The 13,996-nt window shown below is 43.1% G+C and overlaps 1 protein-coding gene across 1 annotated transcript in view; it reads right to left on the minus strand.

Moving 5' to 3' along the window:
- Positions 1-4,169, minus strand: part of PFDN4 (prefoldin subunit 4) — a 29,368-nt gene extending 25,199 nt beyond the window's left edge. Inside the window, exon 1 of the mRNA XM_043553640.1 lies at positions 4,164-4,169. The gene's annotated coding sequence lies outside the window, so the exon portion shown is untranslated. The remainder of the gene's footprint in view (positions 1-4,163) is intronic.
- Between the last annotated feature and the right edge of the window lie 9,827 nt (positions 4,170-13,996).

A 13,996-nucleotide genomic window follows, 5' to 3' on the forward strand; every position in this document is an offset into this window, starting at 1 on the left:
AGAGACAGAGCATGAACAGGGGAGGGGCAGAGAGAGAGGGAGACACAGAATCAGAAGCAGGCTCCAGGCTCCGAGCTGCCAGCACAGAGCCCAAAGTGGGGCTCAAACCCAGAAACTGTGAGATCATGACTTGAGCCGAAGTCGGACACTCAACCGACTTGTCCACCTAGGGGCCCCTAAAAGTTTTCTTTCTAAAACAATCTACTGTTTGTTTTTTCCTGGGTCATATGATTGCAGATGGTTTTTGTTGGCTTATTTTAAATTTGTTGCATTTCCTAACTGCCTGGGATGAGCTGCTAACGCTTTAATTCTTTCCCTATCAATTCTGTCCTTGTCCAAAATCCATGATCACGTAATGAGCATTTGCTGATACAAACGTTATCCACCTGGTGCTCCAAGCCCAGTACTTCTCAGATCAGAAAGGAGATACACGCACACTGAGATAACGTTGTTCTCCTGAGCAAAACAATTCAGTCTCAAAAGTTTCGAGTTACCTAGAACAAAACAAGGAAGTGTTGCTGAGATCGTTTGAAAGTGAAATGCTTACTCATTTGAAACCCGCCCCATTCAATGATTTCCTCTTGTCTTGGCTCCCTAAGAAGTTCGGAGTATATTCAGAGGACGTGAAATTTGCAGCATTCACCGGTACCCATCTGCAGAACACGGTTTATTCTGAATGGGAGCCAAGGTGACTTTTGTGAACAATCCTGAGTCTCAAATCCAGATGCCCGAGAGGGTCACCGGAACGTGTGATTCACCCAGCTATTTGAGCAATAAAAATGTCCAAGCGCTTTGAGTCTTAAGAACCTGCAAGCGAGAATGCTGATCAAATATCCTGCTGGTGTTCCAATGATACCTGCTGAATGCCGCTCCCGGTCTCCTTGTCCTGCAGCCTCGGTGCTGACAATCCTCTAGCGGTGGGCTTCTTTCCGAATCCTTTCACATCCTCACCTTGCAACACTTTGGCAAGCCTCTGTCATATGCCAGATAAATTCTCTTACTGGTTAGGATAGTCGGCACCAGTTTCTGTTGCTTATAACTGAAAGAATCTAAATTAAATTTCCACCCGCAACTCCAAAAGGTCCATCCACACGGGGCCTCAAGAAAGGCCTGCAAATGGGAACTAGTCAACCATCAGGACCCTCCCTCCTTTTCTCCGCTCGGCTCAGCTGCTACAACCTTCTTTATCTCTGAAAATTTTCTTCCTCTACTGATTCAGTGACAGAGGGGTGGGGAATGATGGGTGGTCTCTCCATAACTTCTGATCAAGAGACCAGTTCGCACTAACGAGCGTGCTGTTTCCCAAATCCCAAATCGATGAAATGCTTCAGAGTAAGATCCAAGTGGCCCATTTGAATCCATTGTCACTCCGGAAGGTATGGCCACAATCCATTGTCATATACGATCATGGCTGCCAAGGGGCCAGGCCTGTGCGGTAAGGGAGAGAAACCATTTTTCACTCTGTCACTTTTTTACCTTTCACATGGGCTTCCCTGAGTCACGATTCTGGGAAGGTTTGCATTGGGATCTGTCATCACTGCCTGGCACGAACCTCTCGGTGTCTTTCATGAGATTATTAGTCAGCAGAGACCATGATTTTATAAGGGTTAGTGGAAGATAGTTCCTTGAAAGTTCACGGGTGACAAAATAGTAGGAGATAGTCGCTTTAGAAACTGGGTTTGATCTTCTGTGCCTTCATTCATTGTCCTCATTAAAATATCCTGGTTGATTTTTCCTGATCAAAAAAAAAAATGTTCTATTTGTATCTCCTGGGCCGAAGGTATTAAGATAGCAGAGGGACACAGAAGCATACTATACTTGGGATAACAGGGAGAGTTGCTTGACATGATATGAATAGTTCTCAATCCTTTGAATTTCACATCCCAATACATTTTTTTTAAAATGCAGACTGGGGGGGGCGCCTGGGTGGCGCAGTCGGTAAAGCGTCCGACTTCAGCCAGGTCACGATCTCGCAGTCCGTGAGTTCGAGCCCCGCGTCGGGCTCTGGGCTGATGGCTCAGAGCCTGGAGCCTGTTTCCGATTCTGTGTCTCCCTCTCTCTCTGCCCCTCGCCCGTTCATGCTCTGTCTCTCTCTGTCCCAAAAATAAATTAAAAACGTTGAAAAAAAATTAAAAAAAATAAAATAAAATACAGACTGGGGAGCAGTATCACCAGAGAGGTACCAACTGTTTATTTTGCCAAGGAAGGATGTGAAACCAAGGAGGCTTACACCTAAGATCAACAACAGAAAAACAAAGACTTTACCATGGGGGGAAAAAGAAGGTGCCGGAACAGAATAAAGAACTACCTTTCCCCACAAAAAGTTGTTCTGCTAAACTTGTTCCAATTCGATAAAACCCCAGGCCGCTGAAGCAACAGACTACCCGACAACCCTTGCTAGTGAACTCGCATTTGAAATCCACTCCAAGGCACAACCTACCTTTCCAGAGAGTAAGGGTAAAATGGAGCCAGAGACAATACCACTTCCGTTAGAATTCTTCCCTCCTGCAACCGCGGTTTTCGACAGAAGTGAGGACATGCTCTCCCATCTGAGTGCGATGTCCTTTTGTGCCATGAAGTTCTAGCTGGAAGCAAAACAGACCCTTATACTACTTGGCCTGTGCTGGGCACTCCGCTAAGTGGTATCCATACAACTACCCATGAATTTGGTAACATTCTCCTTTTCACTGATGAGGAAGCAGAGGCTGGGAGAGATGCTATCGCTTTCCAAAGGCTGATCAGTTCTGGGGCTGGGATTTGAGCCCAACTGCCTCTGAGGCCAAGTCCGCTCTTCCAACCACGACTCTCCTCCTTTGAGATTCAAACCAGGATTTTGACAACAGGAAGACACACACACCTTTTCATTTTAGAGAAAAGTCGTTTAGGAAAGAACTCATTTTCTTTTGGGCTCCAGACTTGAGACCTCAGAAAATGTCCCTAGCTCTGTTGCCTGAGTCATGGCGGAGTCATCTTGTTGAATAACAAAATATCTGAGTCACTCGGACTTCATATAGGAAAAAAAACAAAACAAAACACACGAGCGGCTTTATTTGAGAATTGAATGGTTTTGAAATCAACTCACAGGCCGGGGCATGAGGCTAACAGACTTATTTATGTTGGTGAGATGAACTGATTGTAAGTGTTATGTAAGTAAAAGTGACACTCCCCAGGATGAAACAATGTTTCATCAATGTCACCATTGTTAACGGTGAAACTCTATGGACTCACTGATCATTAGTCTTCAGAACAGGCAGGGAGCCTTTTTGTTTCACTCCGTCAATTGCTTATTTATCTCAAGGATAAAAAACAATTCCCCTCCATACATATGTCTTCTGATATGTTTCAAAGACTGAATTTAATTCCTGTACGTCCACTTGCAGCCTTGACCGTGTATAGGTGGAATTGTCATTGAGTTCTATGAGTGCAGACTCTTATGTCCCTGAAAATATCCCCTGAACTTCTAGAAACACCTCCAGTTCTCTTACCAGGAAATTCACGGTTAGAGAATGGGCTTCACTTGAGGATATCCCACTGAGAGAAACAAATTCAGACTGAGATCCATACACAATACCAGATTCTTTTCTGAAAGCTGGTCTTGACAGGAGAAAGGGGACAAGGACAAGTGTGTATTAGATATGACGATGGGGCGCCTGGGTGGCCCAGTCGGTTAAGTGTCCGACTTTGACTCAGGTCATGGTCTCACAGTTTGTGAGTTCGGGCCCCGCGTCGGGCTCTGTGCTGACACCTCGGAGCCTGGAGCCTGCTTCGGATTCTGTGTCTCCCCCTCTCTCTCATGCTCGGTCTCTCTCTGTCTCTTAAAAAATGAATAAACATTTAAAAAGGGGGAAAAATTAGACATGATGAAAATACGTCAAGAGCTAACATTTGCCTGGCATTTACAAGGGGCAAGACATTATTCCAGGTGTTTGACATGAATTAACTCCTTGAATCGTTTTAACCGCGTTAGGAGGTAGGTAGTCTCATAATCCATATTTTGTAGATTAAGAAACTGAGACACAGAGATGCTGAGTGATTTGCCCACGGTTGCACAGCCAGGAAGTAGAGGAGCTGGATTGAAACTCCATTGGTCTGACTTAAATTAGTCCCTTTTACCCACTGCACTAACTAGGCCATTGAGCTGGGGCAGGAAGGGGCCGGGTGACCGCAAGAGCACGGCAGACAGTGAGCTGGATCCCAGGAACGACTCCCGGCTTCCAACCTTACTGAGGACGCCCCGCCAGCCCTGTCTGTATTCATTAAGCCTGGAAAAGAAAATGGACAATTCTCTTATTGATTCAAAAAGAAAGATGCCGATATTCCAAGAGTCTTTATGAAAAGTCTGTTTACCGCCAGGGCTTGGCAAGTCTCAGAAACGGGCAGCTGCTCAGGACCCTTGCAAGGTTGAAGGGAGGACACCCCTGCCACATTTGCAAAGCACACGGCCTCTTTTCTTTACCGTGTGGCCACAGTCGGTCAGATTTCTTGTGTTTGAGTAACAGACGTCCATGACGGCTAACCAAAGCAGAAAAGGAAGTTGTCGATGGGATATTGCGGAGCCCACGGAATGGATGGCAGAGCTGCATAAGCAGATCTGGACAAGCGGGCAGACCTCGAGGGAGATTAAGCAGCCACGCTGTGGTCCGAATTGCAGCAAAAGGAAAGTCTGGTTGGATTCGGAGTCCGGGCGACCGCCACAGCACGGCCGGCAGAGCACATTTGATTCCCTGGGGGCCTCTCACTACCCGACCAGCAATCAGGACCGCAGGCTCTTCTTCGGAGCCCTCAGCCGGAGCATCCGATTGGCTGGGGTTAGTCACATGATCTCTACTTGTTGAGCTGGGAGGCGGGCTTTCTGTTTTTCATTCCCCCCTAATTAACGTGCAGTGTCATATTAATTTCAGGTGTATGATATGGCGATTGAGCGATTCTTGTTCAACAATTCCGCGCTCATCGTGATAAGTGTGTTCTTATTCCCCACCACCTGTCTCACCCATCCCCCACCCCCGCCCTCTGGTAACCATCAGTTTGTTCTCTATGCTTAAGAGTCTGCTTGTTGGGGGCGCCTGGGTGGCTCAGTGGGTTAAGCCTCCAACTCCTGGTTGCAGCTCAGGCCGTGATCTCACGGTGTGTGAGGTCAAGCCCCACATCGGGCTCCGTGCTGACGGTGCAGAGCCTGCTTGGGAATCTCTCTCTCCCTCTCCCTCTGTCTGCCCCTCCCCCGCTTGCTCTCTCTGTCTTTCTGTCAAAAATAAATAAATAAGCTTAAAAAAAAAAACCAAGAAAAGACTCTGGCCTTTGCTTGATTTTTTTTTAATTCTTTCTTCCTTTGTTTTGTTTCTTAAATTCCACACGTGAGTGAAATCGTATGGTATTTGTCTTTCTGTCACTAACTTATTTCACTTACCATTAGACCCTCTAGATCTACCCCTGTTGTTGCAAATGGCAAGATCTCATTCCTTTTTATGGCTGAATAATATTCCACTGAATATATACCTACCACCTCTGTTATGTTCATTAATCTATTTATGGACACTTGAGTGGTTTCCATATTTGGCTACTATAAATAATGCTGCAATAAACATAGGGGTGCATATATCTTTTCCAATTCATGTTTCCTTTGGGCAAATACCCAGTAATGGAATTACTGAATCGTATGGTAATCCTGTTTTTTTTTTGAGGAACCCCCATACTGTTTTCCATAGTTGCTACACCAGTTTGCATTCAAGGGGGACTTTCGGGAGCCCCTTCGGCTTCTGTAGCTGGTGCAAATGTCCCCATTTTAGGATTTCTCAAAATATTCTAGGCTCCCGTGCTGGGCAGAATGGCATATTTGCCATCCAGATTTAAAGAAAATGCAATAATCATCAAAAGTAGGGCAAGAGATTATTCTCAAGATAGAACGTGGAAGAGTATGGATGAAGACAGGCTTTGATTTTCAGCTCTCCCACAAGCTTACCCCAGGACCTTGGGAAGGTCGCTCACAATTTCTGACCTTGCATTTCCTCATTTGTAAAATGATAGTCAACGTGGTATTTACCTTCAGGATTTGTGGTGATTCCCGGAGATGGTGAGAGCAGGGAAATTCACATTTACAAGGCACACCCGAACATCTTACATATGCATCTATATTTATTTTCCACTTCCCCTAGATGCAGAAGTGGCAGAAATAGAGTTCTATAGTGGGAAAGGGGCCTTAAGTTAGGGTGGACCACGAGAGATGCAGCGTTGAATTATGGAGAAAACCTGGAAAATGGCCATCGCTGTTAAGGTTCATAGAAAAATCCGCTCACACCTTCTTGCAGCATCCTTGAGAATGTAACACCTCAGGGACTTTTCAACTAACTGGATGACCATGATCCCTGGACGTTCCTTCTGGGTGTGTGTTTTTCAAGGCATCTGGCAAAAGTTTCCCTTTAGGAACCTTCTGTTTGTTCCCACATGATAGAGGCTTCTGAAGATAGGATTACGCATATAAAAAAATGCTCCCTGGCCCCAATATTCCACCACAGATAAACCTGCCCAAAACATCCACCAAAAGCACTACTTCTGGAACTAAGACATTCCCCTGTCTGTGGCTTCGATTAATAGTAATTTAGCTGACATTTCCTTGCCAATATTTATTGACTACTTGTCACATGCCTCATCTGCAGTGTCTTATTTAATCCGCAAAGCAATTCTATGAAGGAAGTACCACCATTTACAGAAAATGGAAATCGAGTCTCAGCGAGAGGATGTCACGTGTTCAGGGTCATGCCTCAAACCCAAGTTTCTCTTACTGTAACCTTAACTACCACCCTGTGGACAATGTATTTGGCGGGATGGGTGAGCAGGTGGAGTTTTTGCAGAAAATTAAGGGCTGCTGTGTTCTTTGAGGGCCCTCGTGCAGTAATTGGTTCCCTCACCCCTCTATGGCTCAAATGGCAAGGATCGCTCATAGCTACCCTCACCTTTTCCCCACAAACATAGGTGTGTGCCAAAAATGAAAAAATTCTGAATGCTCCCTCTGGGGCTTATCAAGAAATTCCATCTCACGCATTCTTTTGACATCCCTTATGGGGTATCTACCTTCCATCAGGCCGTGTGAGGAAGTACCCTTTGGAGATAAGCCAAAGGTTGTTACGACGATTCCTCCTGGTCGAAGCCTTCGTGGTTCAGGGAAGCTGTGCCTCTCCACACCACAGTGGGAACAAGGACTTCGGGTAGAGGGCTCAGTGCCAGACCACAGGATATACCAGGCCTTCTTCCTCTGAGTTGGGGCAGAGACTGAGGGTAGGTGTTAGGAGAATTCAAAATTCCTGTTTTGGGTTTTTCTGGAAATACAGACCCATTATCTTTTGGACTGAAGATCATACGTGATTACAAAAAGGGGCTGGTCGGGGGGCACCTGGGTGGCTCAGTCGGTTAAGCGTCCGACTTCGGCTCAGGTCATGATCTCGTGGTCCATGAGTTCTAGCCCCGCATCGGGCTCTGCGCTGACAGCTCGGAGCCTGGAGCCTGCTTCGGATGCTGTGTCTCCCTCTCTCTCTGCCCCTCCCCCACTCATACTCTGTCTCTCTCCGTCTCAAAAATAAATACACATTGAAACAAATTTTAATGGGTTGGAAAATGACATCGTAGACCTTCAAAACAGCAAGTGCTATTAAATCTGCAGGTGTGTGTGTGTGTATGTATGAGTGTGTGTGTGTGTGTGTGTGTGTGTGTGTGTGTGTAGGCAGAGGTGTGCCAGGGATAAGCACATATGCATGGGTGTAAGCCTGGGGGTTGTGTGGTTGGGCGGGGGTGCATACGGGTGTGTGTTGTGGGTGCTTGTTCACGTGCTGGAAGGTGTGCTTGTGAAGAGGTTGTGCCCCCGCAATGTGTGTGTGTGTGGGAGGGTGTGACTGCGGGGGCATGTACAGATCCACAGCTATAAGTGTGTGGGCAGGGTATGTGCTGGGGGGCCCTAGCTCCACAGTGGAGACAGATTTCCCACATAAAGGGAGAAGACCGGGTTTCTAACATCACGGTAGGTCTGTGAGGTCCTGAGATTTTGAGATACAAGTTGCCACTTAAACTTGCCATATGAGACTTTTAGAGGTCCTCATGATTTTACCCGTCCGCCGAGAAGGCCACTGTATGTCTCTTCGCACGATCCTTGTGAGATGATCTCTATTGAAATATCCACTTTCTCTGAAGTCTCTAGCTGGTAGGGAAGAGCTTTTCTGATGATCTCTTCTTTTGTAGTAGGTTACGAAAATCAGATCCCAAAGAACTCTCGAGCGGTGTGCTGGAGTTTTCCTGGAGTAGCCACCTAAGTGGCCTTAGATGAAGGCTGTCTGGCAGATGCTTTTCATCTTGGACTCCACTTCTGAGGGAGTGTCTGACTCAAGCTCCCCAGTGTGGATGCGGCCACCCAGCTTTCCTGCTGGCGGGGCAGAAAGGTAACTTCTGGAATAAGAAGCATGGGCTTTTTGAGAGAGAGAGAGAGAGAGGCACAGAAGGCGAGTGGGGGAGGGGCAGAGAGAGAGAGGGAGAGAAGAAATCTGAAGCAGGCTCCAGTTCTGAGCTGTCAGCACAGACCCCGATGTGGGGCTTGAACACATGAATGGTGAGATCATGACCTGAGCCGAAGTCAGATGCCCAGTGGACTGAGCCACCCAGACAACCCTCCTTTAATACTTTAAGGTAAGAAGTTGTCACACATCTAACACTGACGTTGAAAAGAGCAGAAAGAGTCATTCATTAACAATGATGGAAGAATGGGGTATCTGGGTGGCTCAGTCGGTTAAGCGTCCGACTTCTGCTCAGGTCATGATGTGGTTCATGGGTTTGAGCCCCGCGTCGGGCTCTGTGCTGACAGCTCAGAGCCTGGAGCCTGTTTCAGATTCTGTGTCTCCCTCTCTCTGCCCCCTCCCCGCTCAGGCTCTGTCTCTCTCTGTCTCTCAAAAATGAATAAACATTAAAAAAAAAACTTTAAGAAAAAGCAATAATGGAAGAATAGAAAGAAAGGGAAAACGAAAAGAGAAAGAAAAGGAAAAGTGCCTGCATGGAAGCATTCACACCCCTGGGGAAACACTTATTTTTTTTAGGGACAATAAACTTATACTTGGTAAATAAAGCAGAGTAACTTTGGAGTTAGACAGGCTTTCTAACTTGGACAAAATACTTACCCTGAGTTTCATCTGTTTTCCTGTAAAATGGATAATAATATGCACGCTTCTCAAATTTAATACTCATACAAATCACCTAGAGGTCTTGGAAAAATATGGATTCTGGGGGACCCTGTGAGTGTTCACGTAAACATACAAGATCTGAAATTATTCTGTCCAAGTTGCAGTAGGATCAGACTCTGATTGACTTCCCCCTCGTTGCCGGAAGCACCACCATTTGACTTTGCACAAGAACCAGCCTGCAGGAGGTTTGCGTATGGTTCTCCGGCAGCAGAAGATCAGGTCACAGGATCCGGACTGTGAGTGCTATTTGGCATCTGCTCCTATATGAAGGCTGCTTAAGTCCTCTGCTAGCTGAATTTTATTTTCCCAATGGACAAAAGAACTCTCCCAGAGTTTTCTTGCTTCAGAATAGTTTCACTTGGCCCACTTCACGAATACTGAACAACGACCAGCTATCCATTTGCATTCGTCCTGGAGTTGACTCACCCAGACCACAGAGGTACTTTCCACTGGTTCCCCGTAGGTGCCTGTCCCCTGTGGAGGTTTGCACTGCTGGTTCCTATTAAAGCTCTGGCAAAACACAATCAGAGCTGGACGATGCTTCATGCAAGTCAACAGCCATAACAAGAAACGTCAAGGCAGGTTCTCGACTTACGGGAGCAAAAAACAAAATGGACTTTGCTTCCAAAGTAATGAGCAGTAATAATTCTATCATGGGATTTCTCCAATTTTCACCCCGATGGAATTAGCCAAGTTATATTATGAAAAAAAAAAAGAAAATTAAAAAAAAAAACATAGAATAGGTATCAAAGTGATAATGCAATGGTGATGTAATTGTATTTTGGTTTGATTTTAAGTAGGCTTCACACCCAGTGTGGAGCCCAACACGGGGCTTGAACACATAACTCTGAGATCAAGACATGCGCTGACATCAAGAGTCAGACACGTGGGGCGCCTGGGTGGCTCAGTCGGTTAAGCATTCGACTTCAGCTCAGGTCACGATCTCGAGGTCCGTGAGTTCGAGCCCCGCGTCGGGCTCTGGGCTGATGGGTCAGAGCCTGGAGCCTGCTTCCGATTCTGTGTCTCCCTCTCTCTCTGCCCCTCCCCCCTTCATGTTCTGTCTCTCTCTGTCTCAAAAATAAATAAACGTTAAAAAAAAATTATAAAAAAAATTAAAAAAAAAAGAGTCAGACACATAATTGACTTAGCCACCCAGGCACCCTGACAATGTAATTTGAAAAGTCAGTGATGAAACATATACAGCACCAATGGGATTTTTCAGCATCAATGGATTTTATCATAGGTAGCTCAACTTCACTCGAGATCTGATAGTTATACCTACACCTTCTAAAACTGTTATTGATAATAACAGATGATACTATTTGCCATGCAACAAATACTGTTCATAATATTAACTCATTTAATAAATTCTTTCCATTTTCATGTGGAGATGTGATATTACTTTAAAGAGTGCACTGGGGTGCCTGGGTGGCTCAGCCGGTTAAGCGTCCGACTTCGGCTCAGGTCATGATCTCACCGTTTGTGAGTTCGAGCCCCACGTCGGACTCTATGCCAACCGCTCAGAGCCTGGAGCCTGCTGCGGATTCTGTGTCTCCCTGTCTCTCTGCCCCTCCCCTGCTCACACACACACACTCTCTCTCTCTCAAAAACAGACATTAAAATTACGAAAAAAGAAACAAAATAAAGAGTGAACATCTTCTTTGTACAGATTTCTACTTGCTCAGACATGTGAAAAAAAGAAAAAAATGAAATAAAATATTCCTTTATATATAAGATTTGTAATGAAACATATTATTTACTAGGAACTGTCTTTCACTAGAACCGTAACATCAATCAATTCAAACAAGTACAGCTATAACAAATAAGACGTTTAATCTCTGTTACCTTGTAGTATATTATTTGACATTTATTGAGCACCTAAACTGATCCAAGCATAGATATAGGTACTAAGAATATAGCAGAAAACAAGACAGATAGTCTTCCTGCCTTTAGGGAGCTGACATCCTAAAGCAAGCTAGAATTCAAGTTACAAGACTGTAATTATATAATACCATTATATATTATATATTATATATTATATATATTTTTATGTATATAATATATAATATAATATATATTATATATAAATACAATATATATTATATATAAATATAATATATATAAATATAAATAGAGAATATAGAGAGAGAAATATAATATATATTATATATTAATATATATTAATTATATATAATTATATATGTAATATATATATAATTATATATATTATATTATATTATATATATTATATTATATATATTATATTATATATTATATATTATATTATATTATTATATATTATATTTATATATATTATATAATATATAAATATATAAATAGAGAATATATAGAGAGAAATATAATATTATATTAATATATTAATTAATATATATTAATTAATATATAATATATAATATATAATTAATATTAATATATAGAGAAATATAATGCATATATTATATTTATATATTATATTTATATTTATATATAATATAATTATATAATATATATAAATATATAATATAATATAATATAACAATATATTATATATTATATTATACAATATATAATAATTATATTATATATATATATAAAAGAGAATAAAAGAGACAGCCACTATTATTTCCATGTTATAGATGAAGAACCAACTCGGCAATACATGGAGGGATAGAATGAAACTCAGGTGTAGCTTAAACTCCCTAAGAAACAAGCGTTCTCACATAAAAAGCAAAATAACACTTACCTTAGAGTTTGCCGATGTTCGTAGAGAGAGTAAAATTATCTGGCACACACCTAGGAGCTCCTCGATAAATTATACTTTGTTGTACAGGAGAACGATTCATGAGCTTGAGTGTACACATTGTATTTTTCATCTCTTTCGCAATGGAACAGCTCTTTTAATGAGGAACCTTTTCTAAAGTTCTCCCCAACGATGGGACTCAGTCAGTTATGCGTCCAACTCTTGATTTCAGCTCAGGTCATGATCTCAGAGTCGTGAGATTGAGCCTCGAGTTGGGCTCCTTGCTGGGTGTCGAGCCTACTTGGGATTCTCTAAATAAATAAGTAAATAAACAGACTTTTTTTCAAAAAGTTCAATAAGAAGTTCTCTCTGTGTAAACACGTCTTGGGGGATTTAGGATGCATTTTTCCATAATGTAACTTTAACTTACCAACAGGACTGAATTGTACTCGGAAATCATTAAGCATATTTGGGGCCAGATGAATGTTTGGGAAGATAGTGTTTAATTGTGTCAGGAAGGTGTTTTGAGTATTCACCTTGGAGCACCTGGGTGGCTCAGTCAGTGTAAGCATCCAACTCTTAGTTTCAGCTCAGCTCGTGATCTCACGGTTTGTGAGTTTGAGCCCCGCGTCTGGCTCTGTGCTGACAGCTCAGAGCCTGGAGCCTGCTTCGGATTCTGTGTCTCCCTCTCTCTCTGCCCCTCCCCTGATCACACTCTGTCTGTCTCTCTCTCTCGCTCTCTCTCAAAAATAAAATAAAACATTAAAATTTTTTTAAAATCAAGTATAATCTTAACCTTGCTGACCTATAGGCATAGCAACCCCCAATTTTAGAATGAGGAAACTAGGTCCAGAGAGATTAAGTAACTTGCCCAAGGCCACGGCTTGTGAGTAATGGAGCCATGGTTTCAATCCAATCTGTGGAGACTGAAATTACTATTTTTGTCATACAGAATTGCTTCCTATATGACACACAAATAAAGCCCTCCAGGATTTACCAGCAAGTTCTCAGAAAACAAAAATGCGTTGATACTGATCTTTTGCTTTCCCTAAAGAATGAGGAAAAAATCAATAATCAATTGCCTATTATTTGCTTATTGGGTGCTGGCCATGGTAAACACCACTAGATCATATACTCCAGGAGAGACAAAACCAAAGAGACAATGTCTGTAATTGCAGGGAGATTTTTTCTCTAATTAGGCAGAGGAGGACTCTGAGACAAATATACTAGAGATTACTTATGAGCCCAATTCGTGTACTTCATCACTTTAATGGTAAACATTTCAGAGCTTTAGTAGATGCCAGGAACCTCCAATGCTTTGTCAGCCTCAGAAAAACCCCACTCGGTGGGTAAGACCATTATCACCACCGTGAGAGGAGGTACTTAAGCTTACAAAGGTAAGTACATTACCCCTGGTTTATCTGCCTACCGGGCTAACTGGGATTTGAACTCACCAGCATTTCTTTACTAATATTCCTTTGGCTTAATCAATTATACAGTTCCCCAAGTTGAAATTGCAATGTTAAGTTGGACACAAGGTATAATCATTGAGAGGTTATACGTTGCCCCTCTTGTATGTAGTTTGCAAAAACCAAGGCATGCAATACAGGAATGCTATGAGGTAATATCCACTAAATGCTCTCCCGTGCTGAGAACTGTGTACTCACTACTCTCACAGCGAACCCCAGATTGGCTAACATTATTATTATTGCTGTTCCCATGAAGCTTAGGCTTTACTCAGGTTGTGAGGTTGATTCTAACCCCATCTATTCCACAGATGTGGAAGGCAAGTCCTCTACAGATCTAGGGCCTACACCAAGTTTAGTAGACTCTGAAGCACAAAACTATATAACCGCTTAATATATTTGAAAGAGTTTTGTGTTTTTCAGTAGTGAAAGCAGCTATTGTCCTTCCAAAGACTCTTCCACCGCACCCTCGCCACACAAGCTCACACACATGCACGTGCGCACACACACACACACACACACACACACACACATACAGTTTGTCATCTGTGGTGGTGGCTTGGTGTGTGAGGGCTGGA

This window comes from Prionailurus bengalensis, chromosome A3, assembly GCF_016509475.1.
Source record: "Prionailurus bengalensis isolate Pbe53 chromosome A3, Fcat_Pben_1.1_paternal_pri, whole genome shotgun sequence".
In the NCBI taxonomy this organism is placed as follows: Eukaryota; Metazoa; Chordata; class Mammalia; order Carnivora; family Felidae; genus Prionailurus; species Prionailurus bengalensis.